The following is a 17,831-nucleotide window of genomic DNA, read 5'->3' on the forward strand; positions in this document are numbered from 1 at the left end:
AGAAGTATTAAACATTAAACCAATTAGTTACTTAACCATGGTTTGTTATCATCAAAACTCGATTAGAAGAACCCTTGGGCTAACAATCTCCCCCTTTTTGATGATGACAAACCTGTGTTATCTAGGAGAGAAAGAAATATCCCCCTCAGACCAATCATGGATCAATCAAATGATAAGCAATGTAAAACACGAAGAATCAATTGATAAAAATATCATATCATATATATATGGAAATCTCACATGTACAATAAGATAGATATGACATTGATAACAATGACATGCATGAGAGACTCCTACATCCTATAGATCTTAGATCCTAGATCCTATAAATATCTCCCCCTTTAGCAACATAAAAAAGAAACGAAGGGGGATCCCAAACACACTCAAGGCTGAGGAGGTGGTGGTGGAAACACAGAACGTAGGTAAGCCATCATCTCCTCGTGCTGACTCTCCTGGCGGCTCTCAAGCCGCTCAATCCTCTCTACGAGATGCTCAAACTGAGAGGTGAAGGTGGCCTCAGACTGATCGATGTGATCCTCTATGGAAGAAAAACGGGTATCATGCACTACGGCTAACTCCTCCATACGGGTCCTGAGAGAGCTGATCTGTGCTGACAAGTCCATCCAGGGTGGATAATCAGGAGCATGAGGAGCCTGAGATGGTAGCTCGGTAAATGATGGCTGAGATGAAGGGCCTGCTGTGAAGGACGGCTCAGACATCATAGGCTCGGATAAGGTAGCCTCAAAATGAATCCCCTCCGATTGATGTGGAGGCGGAATGTCAACATCGAGCCCTCTCTGCTCAAAGTCCCTCTGAGGGTCCAACCCATCCTCCATCTCTCTGATATCGGTCTCCTCCTCTACTCCATGGTGTATCTGATCATGTCCCCGAGCCTGTCGCTCAGCTTTCCTAACCCAGGAGCCATCGGGTGCCTTCTCGAACTTCATGCGCCCCAAAGACTGCGCATCATACGTGTCAGAAGTGGTGGGGGCCTCAAAATCTGTCTCTCTACTCAAGTCGATCCCGGCATCCTTGAAAGCATGGGTAAGGAATCGGCCGTACGGGAGTACACGTGTCGAGCTCTCAACACAGGAGATCATGTGCATCATCATAAGGTAGCCAACATGAATCCGTCTCCCAGTGAGGATCGAGTCAACAATGAAAGCCTCGAGATAGGAGACCTCGTCTCGATGTCCTCCACGTGGCAAGAGAATCGAACAAATCATATGGTGAAGGACTCGGCTAGTCACTGTCAAGCTGTGTGCCGATGGCTTTCCCATCCCCTGAGGATCGGCAAGTCCGCACAACCTCTGAACAGCCTCTCTAGGCTCAAATCCCGGCACAGTGGGCCACACCTTGGCCTCATAAACACGGAGTCCAACCGAAAGGATGTCGAGAATGCGGCAGATGCTCTCGGGACTCAAACGGATCTCAACGCCTCTGACAGTGGATAATACCGGTCCTCCAACCTCGTAGGTCGCCCGAGAATAGAAAGCCCGTACCAGAGTCGGGAAGACGGGCTCAGAGATCGTCACTATGGGCAGCCATTCCATCCATCCGAACAACCCCTCAAAGCCAAAGTGCTGAAGTTGGGAGAAATTGACACTTCTCCCTAGGATGACTTTCCTCTGAGCAAATTTTTGCTTGTAGCGCTGATAGTCCTCATTCGAACTGAAGAGTGTCGTGTCAAACCTCTCCTTTCGGCAAGCCTCCGTCTGCTCGGGCTGAGATTGCTCAACAGGACGCTTGCTCTGAGCCCTAGAAGTGCTCGTCTCTCTCCGTGGTGCCATCAATGAAGTGAAAGAGGTGAAGAAGGAGTCCAAACAGGGAATGAAAGCAAAGAGGAAGATGCAACCACAAACCCGAAACCCTTGACGCCTGGAGATGCAGCTGAACAGCCCTCACACGCGCGGTGAAGAGAGGAGACGCCCTGAAGAGGTGAAACCCTGGGTTTCAAACCAAAACCCTAGCCCAAATCCGTCCCAAAATGAAGTCCCCAGAATTCAAACGGTCAGAATTCTGGCCAAAAACTCTTCGCTCAGCAAGGATATGAAGGGGCGGGAAGTTCTGGAGACGAAAATGGGAGAAATGAAGCGGGCGGGGGCCGTTTTAAATTCTCTGTCCCGACTAATAGGTCGACCGGTTACCCAACCGATCGACCCTCTTATCAGCGCTATTATCTGTGTAAAAAAAGGAAAAAAAAGTATAATTTGATATTATTATTGTAACATCTATAAAATTTAATAAAATAAAGTTATTAAATAAAATAATTTAAACTATAAATATTAGAAAAATATTAAATTGGATTTAGATTAGGTTTGGGTTTTTTGAATTTTTATTTGTATTTCAGCTTAATTAAGTTTGGGAAAAAAAATTTGTACCCTAAGATTATAAATAATTGTCGAACCTTATCCAAATTAAGGTTGGCTTAAGTCATGACAACTTACCTCCTAATTCCGATTATCCAAAAAAATACTTGATGGCCTATTGAAGAAAAAGGATCAAATCTCAATAACCCCTTAAATAGGATTCACCATTGAACTCTGCTTTATAAAATTGGGACACCTCCTTTTAATTGAAAAGCCATGTAAAATGTACGACATTGAACCTATTTCCGATGATGTTTCCTTGTAAATATGAGGCTCCTAACATTCAAATAAGTCTACATTGCTTGTAATCTTAAAGATAATATGAACCTGTAATAGTCCTTACTAGTTGCCTTCGTATTTCTTTGCTCTTCCATGTTACATGTAAAGGAGGTTGTATACGTCAAGGAGTCTACATTAAACCTCTAAAGTATCTATATAAAACAACTTTTAAGTTAAGAACTAAACCACTTTTAAGTTAAATATCATTGATAAATAGTGTTAGTATATTCAATAAATATAAATTACCAATTTTGTTTATTCTCTAATATTTACCAAACTAGACAAGTACTCATCACCAGCTTTGATGCATGCATTGTATCTCGCGGACCTATCATGTTATTAATATGCCTCATGTGTCAAACTATTTGGTGCTAAGCCTAATCCAGATTGATCTCACTATTTTAAATTTGATTGGCATAATTAAGTTACAAGAAAATGTCCGAAAGAGTTATTGTGACTGTTAGAATTATGTAATGAATGTAACAATTATTTTCTATTAATTTTAAGAGTTCTTGTGACTGTTTTTCCCTACTTTCTTTACTAGCAACTGTTCTTAATATGGGAATTTATCTCATTATTTCTGTTATTCAAACCTTAAGGAAACAATTTTTTTGATTGTTATGATGGATTTCATTATGTCATCACATTTTATCGAGAGGCATGACTTCTTTTATTTATGAGATGGCAGATTATGAATTAAGAGAAATTCATTTGGTATTTTGCGTCAGAAGACTACATAAGAGGAAAGATATTTACAAGTAAACTAAAAGAGGTAATTGAACCCAAAGAACAATTGAATCTTCAAAATCCTTGCAATCAGAAGCCATATCGCATACCTAAATGATAACAAAATGATGTATGTAAACCGGTCGACCGGTTATCTTCTACCAGTTGGCTAATTATCTCAACCGGTAGCCACTGCCTCTTTTAGTTGCTGCATTGTCAACGGGGCAGTGGCTACCGGTTGAGATAAGTAGCCAACCGGTAGAAGATAACCGGTCGACCGGTTTACATACATCATTTTGTAAGTTGTAATTTGTTTGGATTCCTCCATAGATTCATGTATTGATGGGTCGTTTGGTATTTTGCTACATGTAATTACTCTTTCTTTGAAGGGACATCATTTCGGTTTGCCTTTTGAAAGCAATGTATGCCATAAGCTAATAACAGTTATTTAGTTTATATCTTTCTTACATTTTGTTGCAATTGGAAGTGTTTTGAGATTAACACGGTTTTATCTTATATTTCTAATTTTGCATGAGGCAAGGCTAGCTATTCCACTATTCTCACCTGTTCTTGTCCCAATGGCCCAAAGTATTGGACAACTTCTATCGCAAATTGCATCATCACCTACAGTTCGCCTTGGGGTGCGAATCTAGGTCCCTGCATCTTATTGAGATTGTTGCAGATCATTCCTTTGAAATTATTTGGTCAAGCCACTTGAAGCATGCATTGTGTCAATTATTATTGCTATAACTATGATACATATAATGATGATTAATTATAATTACATGTTAAAAAAATGAAAAGAAATGAAAAGGGAAATGGTAGGATGAAAAAATAAATAGTCCTCTCTAATTGAAACAAGTTGATTGATCTGTTGTATACATTCCTTCAATTGTTGGAAAGCTTTCATGTATTCGTCTATCCATTCCAACTTCCCATTTCATATTAGCTTGAAGAAGGGAAGACACTGATTGGTGCATTACCATATGAAGCAGTTTATGTTGCATTCTGACCTGTCAACCTTTGCATGTCTTTCATGCTTCTAAAGGGAAGCATCTCTATCAAATTCCATTTCTGCCCTGGATTCGCCTTAATTACTCATCAAGTTACCATTAGTAAGTGATGCCTATGTTTTCTCATCAACCTAAGCATAATTTTCAATGTTCATCTCCTACTAAAGACGTAAGCTAGCATAGACCGTAATTTTTCTTTTCCTTTTCCATTTTTTCCCTCTTTTTGTAAGTTTGAACATGATTTGAGGGTATTCTGTGTATTTTAGACAAGGAAATGCACAAAAAACGAAGCGTTGACCGCGTTGACCGTGAAGTGGAGGTCCACCGGTTCATAAACCGGTCGACCGGTTTGTCGGGGCTTTGAATTTAAAGAGACTCCCGCGCCTCAGTTTCTCAGCCATTACTTCTGGTTCTTCAACCGTTGTGCCGTTCCAACTGCCCTTAAGGGATTTTTTACGCCATTACAGCCTTCTGAGAGGTACGGATAGGATTTTGGAGGCTAGGGTTTTGGATTTTGGGACCCAGTGCTTCTCATTCGGGCGATTTCCTCCTCAGTTCGCGCGTCAGATCCTGCGTCAGTGTCTTCCCGCACTTGAGGACTTTTAGGTGTGTGTGGATCCCTCCCTTCAGGCTCGTCTCCTTCATCTCAGCCTTTCGGATGGCGCCTAGGAGAGAGTCAGCCGCTTCCAGGGCTCGGGGCAAGTGCCCTGCTGAGCCATCTCAACCAGATCAGTCCGAGGCTCGCCGAAAGGCGAGGTACGACACCGCTCTTTTCGGGTCTGTCGAAGACTACCAAAGATATAAACAAAAATTCGCCCAGAGGAAAGTTGTTCCAGGGAGAAGCATCAATTTCTCCCAACTTAAGTACTTTCGATTTGAGGAGTTATTTGGACAGATGAGATGGCTGCCAGTGGTGACTATTTCGGAGCCTATTTTCCCCACTCTGATTCGCGTTTTCTACTCACGGGTGACCTACGGGGTTGGAGGACCGATCACTTCCACTGTCAGAGGAGTTGAGATCACCTTAAGTCCGAAGAGCATTTGCCGGATTTTCGATATACCATCAGTTGGACTCAGGGTGTATGAGTCCAAGGTGTGGCCCACCGTCCCGGGATTTGAGCCCAGAGAGGCTATTCAGAGGCTGTGTGGACTTCCCGATGACCAGGAGATGGGCAAACCCTCTGCACATAGCCTGACAGTGATCAGCCGTATCCTGCATCACATGGTTTGCTCCATTCTGTTGCCACGCGGCGGACATCGAGACGAGGTATCCTACCTCGAGGCTTTCATAGTGGATTCCATTTTGATAGGGAGACGGATTCATGTCGGGTACCTGATGATGATGCATATGATATCTTGCTATGAGAGCAAGACCCGCGTGCTCCCCTATGGTCGCTTCCTCACGAGAGTATTCAAGGATGCCGGGGTTGATTTGAGTCGTGAGACAGATTTAGAGGCCCCAACCACGTATGACACATATGACGAGCAGTCTCTGGGGCGGATGAAGTTTGAGAAGGCCCCTGATGGCTCTTGGATCAGGAGAGCTGAGCGACCACCGGCACAGGACCAGGAGCAGGGACAGATGCATCCCGAAGATGAGGAGGAGGCCGAAATTCGAGAGATGGAGGGTGGGCTAGACCCTCCGAGGGACTTTGAGCAAAGCATGCCTGAGTGTGACATTCCTCCTCCTGAGCCGATGATATCTGAGCCGGCATACACAGATGGACCATCTGAGTCATTCTTCACTGAGCCTTCTCACGCAGAGATACCATTTCAGGCACCTCACGCACCTGATCATGAGCTTTGGATGGATTTATCCGCTCAGATTTGTTCTCTCGGGACTCGTATGGAGGAGCTTGCAGTCGTCAATGATAGTCGTTTCCACTCTATGGAGGATCGCATAGAGGAGTATCAGACCGGCTTCACATCGCAGTTTGAGCATCTCGATCAGAGACTTGGGCGTCTTGAGGAGCGTATGGATCAGCAGCATGAGGAGATGATGGCCTACCTTCGCTCAGTGTTTCCTCCACCTCCGCCTTGATATATTCGAGACCTTGGTTTATGCGCATGCAGGGTTGTTGTCCTAGCATTACTTGTAATTAACAGGAATCTGCAACATTGTGTTTTTAATCAGAAGTTTTGCCATTGTTTCATTCAACCACTTCTGAGGGAGACAATCATTGTGAAAAGATCTAGATCTTATTTATGTGTGTGCTTATTGTCATGACATTATTTGTGATTGACTTCTAAATGGCATCTTTGCTTTTAGAATCAGAAGTTTCTTCTTAATTTTGAGTTAAAAATTTTCAAGGGAGAGACTCAATCTGAAATAGGGATATTCAAATTTAAAAAAAAAATCTCCGTATTGTTTTTTGGATGTTACTGAGCAGTTGAGTATTTCTATTGATTTTTCATATTGTTAAATATTCTTCTACATTGATGTGTATCATCTGGTAGTGACAAATCAGACTTTGCTTTTTTACTTGTGCGTTGGATTAAAATATGGGATTGGACATGTGTTATATTTTAAAACTTGTTTTGTTATTGATCTGTATTTTTAGGATTAAGGATATTACAGTATAAATTTCCTGTAATATACACAAAGCAAAAGTGAAAAGAAAAACAGAACAGATATGCACAAACGAGGAGTAGTATAGATAAAATTAGAAATTGTAATTCTTGCAGGATACCTTATGGTAGAATATTAGGATCCCAGTGAGAAGACAAAAATTTACATGGAGCATTAATGTCCCCCTGAGATGAGAACAGGATTTTTTACTTTTTTCCTAGGAACTTCCCCATTACAAAAAGTTATCTTATTTATTTCCTATGTGGCCTGGAAAGGTTATTTCTGCATTTCTCTTGAACATTGCCCAGAGAGATTTCATAGTATTAGGGTCTGTTTTATTAACTTCAGAGATTTCATGGTTTAGTGTCTCTCTCCTCCTCTTTGACTTACACTTTTGTGTTGTAGATGTTTGTGTTGCTGAACACATACTTCGAATTATTTGGTAAACCTTTACTGAAATATTTTGGTTGCACCTAATCTGTAAATCTATGGTCTTCTTTACAAAGAAGAAATATAATGGCAGTTGTAAAATAAATAATCCCACCAATTAACAAAAAGCATTGTAGCTATTGTCTACTGACACCATCTAATGTATGTGTAGGTGAAAGGTGGCCATGTTTCTCTCGCCAAACTGGCAGAAGAATGGATTTTGCGTTCTTCTAAGATTTTTTCAGATTCCATTTTCCAGAGACGTTTATGTTAATGCATTGAAGGAAACTGATCAATTTCTTTGGGCTGGTTCTGAAATGGATGCGGTGAGTTTCAAGACTTTGACAGTGTTCCAATTTTTTATTCTTTTTATGTCTCATGGAGATGTAATTGATAACAAGTATGTCTGAACTAATTAGATTTATCCTGCACTGGAATATAGGTGAGGGCCATGGCAAAGAATTTGATTGAAGCCCAGAATTGGGCTGAAGGCATAAAATATTGTCTTTGTAAAGTTGAATCATGGTAATGTAATCGGAGCCACAATTTGGAGAAAGTAGATTTTGAACATGTTAACAATTTTCTGAATTTGAATCCTCTGCCTTGCATTGAGCCTGGGCATCTTAAATTAAAGGTGAATTGCAGCTGTAGTTTCTGCTCTGTGCAATCCTTTAATCTGCCAATTGAAAATCTTACAGCTGTTGGTTTTTTTTTAACAGGGTTACGCAAAAGAGGCAATGATTTTGGTTCAGGAAATTGATTCTGCCTTGTCAACGAGTTCAAAATCCTCTGTATATAAACTCCCCACTTTATTCCCTCAGTTACCATACTTACAGTGTATTCTTCAGATCGTGTGGAAAGAAATTCTAATCACATGATTAAAAGGACTAAATTATTTTGATTATGTTTTGTCTATATCTATTAGTCTGATACACTTTATTCCATTATTGACTATTGTTCCTTCAGATCCCTGAGTTGGAACAGCTATATTCCAGAGCGTGTGAGGTACCTATCTATGTAAAGGAAATGGAGAAGTTGATGGCAAGGATTTCTGCATTGAAGGTATATAATTTTTTAATCCATTATCCAACCTCAGGGTTGACTTCCTACTGCACTTGAGTTTTTCTTTTGGCTGTCATTGTCAGTCATTTGAAACATTGTTAAATGTCAATTAATTTTGGAATAGGTGCAAACTGGTCTTTGTTCTCTTGCTAACTGTTGTAGTAATTGGGCATTATAGTACCATTTCTGCATTATGTTAGATGGTTATCAATATTACTCTTGCTTACTGTTGTAGTAATTGGGCATTATAGTACCATTTATAATGAAGAGTCATATTAGGGTGCGAGGCATAAGCAAAATGAAGTATATGAACCGGTCGACCGGTTATCTTCAACCGGTTGGCTACTTATGTCAACCGGTAGCCACTGCCCCTTTTGGTTGCTGCATTGTCAAAGTGGCAGTGGCTACCGGTTGAGATAAGTTGACAACCGGTAGAAGATAACCGGTCAACCGGTTAATATTTCATTGTGTAAATTGTAATTTGTTTGGATTCCTCCATACATTCCTGTATTGATAGGCCATTTGGTATTTTGCTACATGTAATTGCTCTTTCTTTGAAGGGACATCATTGTGGTAAACGAACATCCATATAACCCAACCTTTAGTTGCGTGCAAGCGGTTATATATTTTATGAGAAGGTGCGTTAATAATAACAGTGGCAGCCTGCACTGATGCCACCTCGGGAACCAATCGGAATGGAGCAGGCATCCGAGGACCTAGAGTCACCCCACTCATCTCATAAATCACATCTGGCATGATGGGCTCTGGGTCTGAATCGTCATCACTCAGCATGTGGATGTGGTCATCGATCTCATCAAACTCTAAGAAATGAATGTCATCGGCTGGTGGAAGGACTGCATGTGTGGTGTGAGCAGGCAACGGGTTCGTGGTCACACTCGGCTGACCCAAGTGTACCAAACCCTGGTCGATCAAATCCTGAATGGCATGCCTCAAAGCGGTGCATCGATCGGTCTCGTGTCCAGGCCCCTGATGGTATGCACAGTGTAGATCCATCCTGAACTGAGGCGGAATCGGCTGAGGCGGTGGTCTCGGAGTGAGAGCGACCAATACTCCGGCCTCTGTGAGCTTCCGAAGAGCCTGGCTCAACGGCATGCCTATCTGGGAGAACTGTCTCTGCGTCCTCAAAGCAAAGGGAGCAGAAGTCTGCTGAGCTCTGGGTCGGGGATAAGGAGCTGCGGGTCTCGCAGTGAACTGAGCAGCATAGCATGGCTGTCCTGTAGCCGTATAAGAAATAGGAGGCCTCTCGATGCTCTGAGTAGCATAATAAGGCAAAGCCAAAGGCTGAGGCTGATATATCTGATCATAAGTCGGGTGAGGTGCCCGTGGCCTGTACTGCTGAGGCGTGTAAGATGGACGAACCTCTAGAAGCTGTGGAATAGGCTGATGACGCCTGAGAGGCCTCTGACTATAGGAACTGATGGCACTCACATCTGTCGATCTCTGTCCTCCGAAAGGTCTCTTCCCCTTTACATCACTAGGGGAAGAATCTGCCCATAAACCTCTCGAGATGCCATCCTCGACATCGTACAAAGCCAGAGCCAGAGATCCAAAATCTGTAAAAGGTACCCCGACCACATGCCTGGCAATCCTCGGCTGTAGGCTCCTCAAAACCATCTGAATCTGATCTCTCTCTGACGGTCTATCCACTATCTCGGCAATCTTCCCACGCCAGCGGGAGATGAATGAAGAAACTGACTCGTCTGATCTCTGCCTAAGAGCCTCGAGCTCCCTCCTCGATACGTCAACGACAGTATTAAATGCATACTGCCTCAAGAACTCTTGGGCCAGATCATCCCAAGTCCGACGACGTGATACATCCAAAGAAGCAAACCAACGCTGTGCAGCGCCACCTAAAGACATGGGGAAAAGCATGATCATCTGAGCCCCGTCCAATCCATGAGCCCTCATGATCGTACTGTAAAGCCTCAAATGGATGCGGGGGCACCCAATCCCCGTGTATCGCTCGATCTCCGGCATCCTGAACTTGGCCGGTAAACTGGCCACTGGCATCCCATCGAAATCCTCCCAAGTAATGGCTCTGTCAGAAGTCCTCAACTGCCTCAACCCCTGCTCACGCCTATCCATGCGAGCATGTGGGTCCTCTGAGGTCGGGGTAGGCACGGTGACGGGAGGCGGAGCAACCTCGGTCTGACTATGTAGGGTGAACGGCATGGCCTGTGGTGCTGACTGACTGGGTGGAGGGGGTTGTGGCACTGTATGGTCAGACTGGGCACCATCCGGGGGCGGGACCTGCTGGGCTTGCTGCCCATCTATCCTCCGGCCAAGGCTAGCTATAGCCTCCTGAATCGAAGCCATGGCCTCAGCAAACTGATCGACGGTAACTATCTGTGAATCCATATCCCTCTGATCTGATCTCTGGTCTAACTGGTCCGATACTCTGATCAATCTACCCCCAACTTTGATCCAAGGAGTCGAACCCAGACTGAACGTATCGGTACTCCTACAATAGTGGAAACACTAGATAAGGTGCGGGGTAAGGGAAACTTCACAAAGAATGTCTATCAAACGTGTCAAAAGGTAGCCTGGAGGCAATCAAACTGATATCCAATCCTGGGCAGATATATAAGAGACTACTGCGAAGGTAACTAAACCTGTCACTACTGAACCGGCTCTGAAGGCCCACAGATGCACCCACGTGTTCGAGAAGGAGAAACCTAATTGAAATGTCTAAGGCTCAACCTATAAGGTCAAGGCGGCTCTAAAAGGAGATAGGTGGACTTAAAAAGATCCCTAGCAGAAGCGATCGTACCCTCCGATGGTACGCAACCCTCTGCACGCCTCCGAAGAGACGGGGCGCTTCCATGCAAGGTGGTCATCGCCTCCACACATGCACTACCTCGACATCCCAGGGGGTTTCCTATGGTGAAACCTCTCAAACTCTCAGCGCTCAATAGTCGACTAGAGTGCATAGTGAATGGTGTGGGTGCATCCGAAAACCCTAATGAAACTAAAAGAGAAGGGGAAACACACTGATCGCACAACTATCCATGAAACCTAGCTCGGGGCTATACAGGTCTTCAATGATCGGACTCCAATCAACATCAAAGTGTCGCTTTCCTCCAGAATGCTCCCATGCATCGACATAGCCCGTCGCTAGACCCTACTCCTAATCTCTGGCTCGGTCAAAGAGCAAGCACACAGAAGGTCTCACACTTGCAATAGTGAGAACCGAGATGAAAGGAATGACCGAAACCAAGAGAGTTGGAGGTAGGGGGATAGAAGTGAGACCCACATAGACAGACGACATGCAATCATGCAGAGAGAGGGTAGTCATGCATCATACAGTCAGGCAGAGCAGGATATATCACTCATGTACACACAAGATAAGCGAGAATACGACAATCAAGACGAATAGTGATACAAACATCATGCTCGAAGATGATCAAAATAGTATACAAGTCAGAGAATCAACATGTCAAGCTGAGTGATATACAATGGTGAGTGTATGCATGTGAAGTGATCAGAACAATCATGCCAAAATCAGAATCAATACGCTAAGCAATGCAATAAGATCAATCATCAATGATCTAGCATGTCAAAATCTCAAACAAATATGACATCTAAGCATGCATCAAGAAATCCCCAATGCGCAATCAAGAGAGAAACATCCACTGATCGTCCAATCGAATGCCACGTTTGCTTCACTCTAAGTTCAAGCTTGACCCTCTAAAAATCCCCAGTGGAGTCGCCATTTTGTGGACCCCGCATTTCGGCTCATGCGTTTCCCACTTGATGGCGAACTCGATTTTAATTTGAAAGATTGATTTTGTTGATTAAAAATGACTTGGAGTCGCCACTTATTTTTGTTTTATTTTTAAAAGGGTAAACAAAATAAGAAAGAAAAACCCTAAGTGCGACTCCTGGTTTGGAAAAGGCGATCTGTGAAAAACCGGATCGGGTTCGGGGGTCAGGTTACTTATCAGGAAGGTACGGTAGAGACCGTAGCACCCCTCTAAGTCCCTAAAGTCGGGTCTCTACTAATAAAATGAAGCAATCATGGCAATCAACGAGAAAGTCAATGGATACCCGCCTAAATCATGCACAATATAAGAATCAAAACACGCAATATAGGTTGACTAGGATGAGAGTGGATGCGTACCTCGGCAATGAGCCATAACGCGCTATCAAGAAGCCGGATTAGTGCACAATTAATGAATACAAAATATAGCTCGTGCATATCGGAGTGCAAAACGAAACTCAAGCAAAATGCACTAAGCACAACAGTTGACAAATCGAAAGAGATCGAACATAAGGCCCCCATCAAAGCCTAATTTATTACTCATGAACTAGTCTCACAAATTCTGTGTTTTAGGATTAAGGAGGATTCACTATTGCTTATGTAAAATCAAGAAGGACAGAAGCTTATTTAGAAATTGAAATGGAGTTAAAAACTATTCGAGTGAAGATTGAGTTTTTGGAGCTTATTGGAAAATTGGAGTCTTGGGAATTAAATTTAAAAGATTAGAGCTTCGATAATTAAAATGAAATTTGCCAGAGAAAATAAGAAACGAACTTTAGGGAATGGAATTGGGAGAATATGAATTTTAAATAATAATAATGATAATAATAATACTACGAGAATGTAGGTTTTGAAAGTTGATTTAACAATAATAATAATTATAAGAAATGAACTTTAAGAAATTAAACAGTGAAAATATAAATTTTGAAAGTTGAATTAATAGTGACAATAGTAATAACGATAAGATTCTGAAAGTTGAATTAGCAATAATGATAGTAATAATAACAACAACAATAATAAGGTCTTGAAAGTTGAATTAATAATAATAATAATAATAATAATAGGATTTTGGAGAGTTTTGGATTGATAATGATAATAATAGGATATTGAGAGTTTGGATTAATAATAATAGTAACAGGATAATATTAATAGTAGGATTTTGAAAGTGTGAATTAATGATAATAGTGATAATAAGATATTGAGAATTTGGATTAATAATGATAATAATAAAATATTGAAAGTTTGAATTAATAATAATAGTAAGAATAATAATAAGAATATTTTAATTGAATTAATAATAATAACAATAATCGTAATATCTTTAAAAGTTAAATTGATAACAATAATAATAGTGAGATTTTTAAAAGTTGGGTTAATAATGATAATAATAGTGTGATTTAGAAATAATAATAATAATAATAAGGTTTTTAAAAGTTGAATCAATGATAATAATACTAATAATATTTTAGAAGTTGAAGTAATAATAAATAATAATAATAAGATTTTGAAATAATAATAATAATGATAATAATAATAATATTTTGAAATAATAATAATAATAGTAATGATAATAATAATAATAATTAATAAGGTTTCGAAATAATAATGATAAATAATGATAACAAAATTTTGAAAGTCGAATTAAGGATAACAATAATAATAGTGAGATTTTTAAAAGTTAAATTAATAATAATGACAATACGGTCCTGAGGGTTTGAATTAATAATAACGATAATAATAATAATAAGATTTTAATGATGAGATTTTAAGAAATTGGATTGATATGAAAAAAAAATAAGAATAAGATTTTTGAAAGTGGAAATAATAATAATAATAATAATAATAATAATAATAATAATAATAATAATAAGATATTGATAAGGTTTTAAAGGGTTGGATTAATAATGAAAATAAGAATAGGATTTTGAAGGTTTTGGATTAACAATGATAAAAATAATAATAACAATAAGAATAAGATTCGAAAATTTGAACAAATAATAATGTTGACAATGATAATAATAATAATAATAGTAATAATAATAATAATTAATAATAATAATAGCAATAATAATAATGAAAGTAACCATATCCATCTCTATTAGGCCCAAAGCCAATAAACCTAAACCCATGTCCAACCATTAAAAAGGGCCCAACTCCATCAAGCTCAAACCCATCAAGCCCAAGTCCACGCCCTCCTCAAGCCCTTTCTCTTTATCTGAATGTTATTTTTGAGAGACACACTCCCCAACATACCCATCAACCACAATCCTAAAGAAAATATCTCCTAGCTATGTCTCCTCACCGTGAACCACCACTGCCCCGAAGGCCCCACTTCCGGTGCCATAGATCACGAGGTACACGAATACCGGGACTGCTGCCATCCCGGTCTTCTCCTTCAACAATTCATGGATCGTCTTCATCGCCGCGAACCTGTTCACCGGCTTTGGTGTTCCTTCTCGGCTTCTAAAGCAACGCGGCGAGTTACACTTCCTCTCATCAGTGCAAAAACGAACCCTCACAGCACAAGGACGAATTTCATAGGGCACTCGATACAAAAACACTTTGGATTGCCTTGTCCTTTAGGCAGCCTTTCTTGTAATTTTGGGCAGAGAACGGACTCGGCAAATCCGTAGCCATGTCCATCGCGGATGCCGTTTCTGCATTTGAACGTCAATGACTACTAGGTTTCTGGATCTTTAGGAACCAAAGCTTGATCGGAGACCCTGGGACCTTCAACATAGCTTCCGGCGCTTTTTCGAGTAGCCATGCATTCTTACCTTACTCAAGTTGATGCCTAAGGAGAGCCAAACAGAAGTGAAAGAAGGTAGTAATGGAAAATCTGGCAATCACAGATACAAAAGAGGCCTCCAGAGAATTCTTTTCAGATTTCTTATTCCATCACCTCGGCTGAATTTGTTATCACAGGTAGCTTTCCTCAGTTCTGCTCTTTGTGGGGATGTCTTGGTGGGCATAGAGGGTGGCAATGAGTATGATGGAGCATGATGAAGCACGGAGGTTATTAGAATGAGCGAAATAGTGAAACGAGTTGCCGGCTGGAGGATGACCGATGAGGAGTTATTAGGTTGACTTAGTGATAGGTGCGTTGTGCACTTAGAAAGGTGGTGAGCATGAGGGCATGAAGGGTGAGCACGGATGGTTAGATGATGAGTACGAGTATCATGAAAGTGGGCACGAGAGATGGGTACGTATGCATGAGGAGGGATGGGGAAGGTGAGTAATGAGGTGGTGAGGTGCACGGTGTGATGGGTGAGAGGCGGAACGGGTATTATGAGGACGGTGAGGTGCATGAAATGTAGAAAATGGGTATCAATAAGTCTAGAGAGAGAAAGGGGTGTGTAGGTGTGGAATGGAAGAGGTTTGATGGACTTAGAAGGAAGTGGCGACGTGCATGGCATGGGAGATGGGTACATACGTGGGCAGGGATAACATGAGTGAGGACGTGATGATGAACGATAGATGTGATAGGGTAATGGGTATGTGGTGGTGTAGTGTAGAAAGATAAAAGGTGATGAAGGACGTGGATGATTCAGCTGCTCCTGTGAAACCCTGAACCTGAGAGGGGGTATTGTAGTGACTGGGATCAGTCCTGACCTTTCTTGACATTTGCTATATCATACAGATGCAAAGTATAGACTAATGAAGACATCTTGATGCTGAGTGCATGAGGGTTAACCAATCTCTCCAACAGCCCCAAGAATGGCTGCTTCGAAAGATGAAACACGAAGAGATGTCGCTGCCTTGAGACCTCAACAACTCCAACCTCCATGGTGACCTATTCCACGACTAGAGCATCAATAGTGGCTTTTCCATCCTCAGGGTACTCCCTTTAGCATCTCTCAACATTCCCTGAGAGCGGTTCACGCGTCTTACATACACTCCAAACATTCCCGTCTGCATGAAAACTCATACACATGGAACTCTCCCACAAGCACCCCAACCAAGATGGCTAACCCGACTGAGATACTTAGCGCTTTGAATAGATCAGAAACAAAGGATAACATCGAAAACAGAGCACAAAAGAATGAAATAAAATTAACCAGCAAAAACCACATCTCATGTTACAATCAACGGGTCTGGGTGTCAGTGAGTGAAACTGACATATTTCAAACAAGAACACAGGTATCATTTGGATATTTTATTGAAAAGTGGCAGCAGGGACGAACCATGCTCAAACGGAACTAACGGAAACGAGACAAAAACCAACTATAGCAAAATCACAGCAAACAAGAGATCAACAACAAGTCTGCGGCCTATGATCATCCACGCCCAAACAAACGACAAATCATATTCAAAATCGACAGTAAATGAAAAGGAAAATGAGAAAATCCAGAATACAGGGGCCCGTATTGGTCGTACCTCAGCTCCTCCAGCAATGCTTACTCAGTTTCACCCGTATTTTCTCCTCTAAGATCCATGGAACCAGCTAGCTCTCCTCTCCGTCCTCCCACTAATGGAATCCCCGCTTAAAGCCAAAAACCTCCTTTTTTTATCTCCTGTTTTTGTCTTCCTTCGCAAGCCTCTACTTGCCCCACTGTTCCTCGCATCAGCAGCATGTCGTCTGCCAACCACCAGCATGGCCGCCCACGTTTATGCAGCTGATTTTCCGGGTGTGGAGAAAAGAGGGACCCCCCACTTACCTCAGCTGCTGCCCGGCTCCTCTTATGATATATATATAAAAAAAAAAACTAACCCCCTTGGCTCTTCAAGGGGGGTCTACAGGGGTTTAATCACTTTATAGTACAAAAATAAATAAATTGTAATTTATTTTTTCAAAAATTTATTTATTTTTCTGTTTCATAAAAAAAATTTCCTAAACAAAATAATTACATTAAACAAATTTATAATTGGTTAATGTAATAAATGTAACAATGTGTGTTGCATGAGATTATTTCCCATGGCAACCGGTTGGGTGACTTGAAGAAGAGATTTTGTTTTTTTTATTTTATTTAAAATGTCATGTGTCTCTACCCTATTAGCCCAAAAAAGTGGGTATGGTACCGAAAAGCACTTTCTGGAACCGTAGCAAGACCCATATATATATATATTAGGTTTCACTCTTTTAATTTTTTTATCTTTTATTAATTTTTTAAAATGGGCTCCCACCAGGCCACCACCACGTGGTAGGGATGCCATTTAAAAGGAAATCATATTCTTCACTCATTTGATCATAGAAAATAAACTTTTTCTTAACCATTCTCAAGAAGCTTTGATTTCGTTCAACAAATGAAGGAGAATGGAAGGGAAGAGGGTGGTGTAATAAGAAAGTTACATTTTTTAATCTTTCTTCCGAAAGGCATTCTTGAAATTAAAAATCTTAGAAACATCAATAAATAAATTTGATCTTGTTTTTTTCAAAAAAATTCAATAAGACATCCTTTTGCCCCTTTCTTCAACCTCAAGACATGTTGATTCAAAATCCCTATATTTTCCTTCACCATCTTCACCCTCTTCTTCTCCGCTACTATTTTCTCTCTCCTATCCTCCCCACCTAATTTTCTATCTCCCATATATATCCTGCACTTTATATTAAAAATAAAAATAAAAAAGACAAAGCATCCTACTTCAGGGTTCCTGGGTGGGAA

This window comes from Vitis riparia, chromosome 10, assembly GCF_004353265.1.
Source record: "Vitis riparia cultivar Riparia Gloire de Montpellier isolate 1030 chromosome 10, EGFV_Vit.rip_1.0, whole genome shotgun sequence".
NCBI classification, from domain to species: domain Eukaryota; kingdom Viridiplantae; phylum Streptophyta; class Magnoliopsida; order Vitales; family Vitaceae; genus Vitis; species Vitis riparia.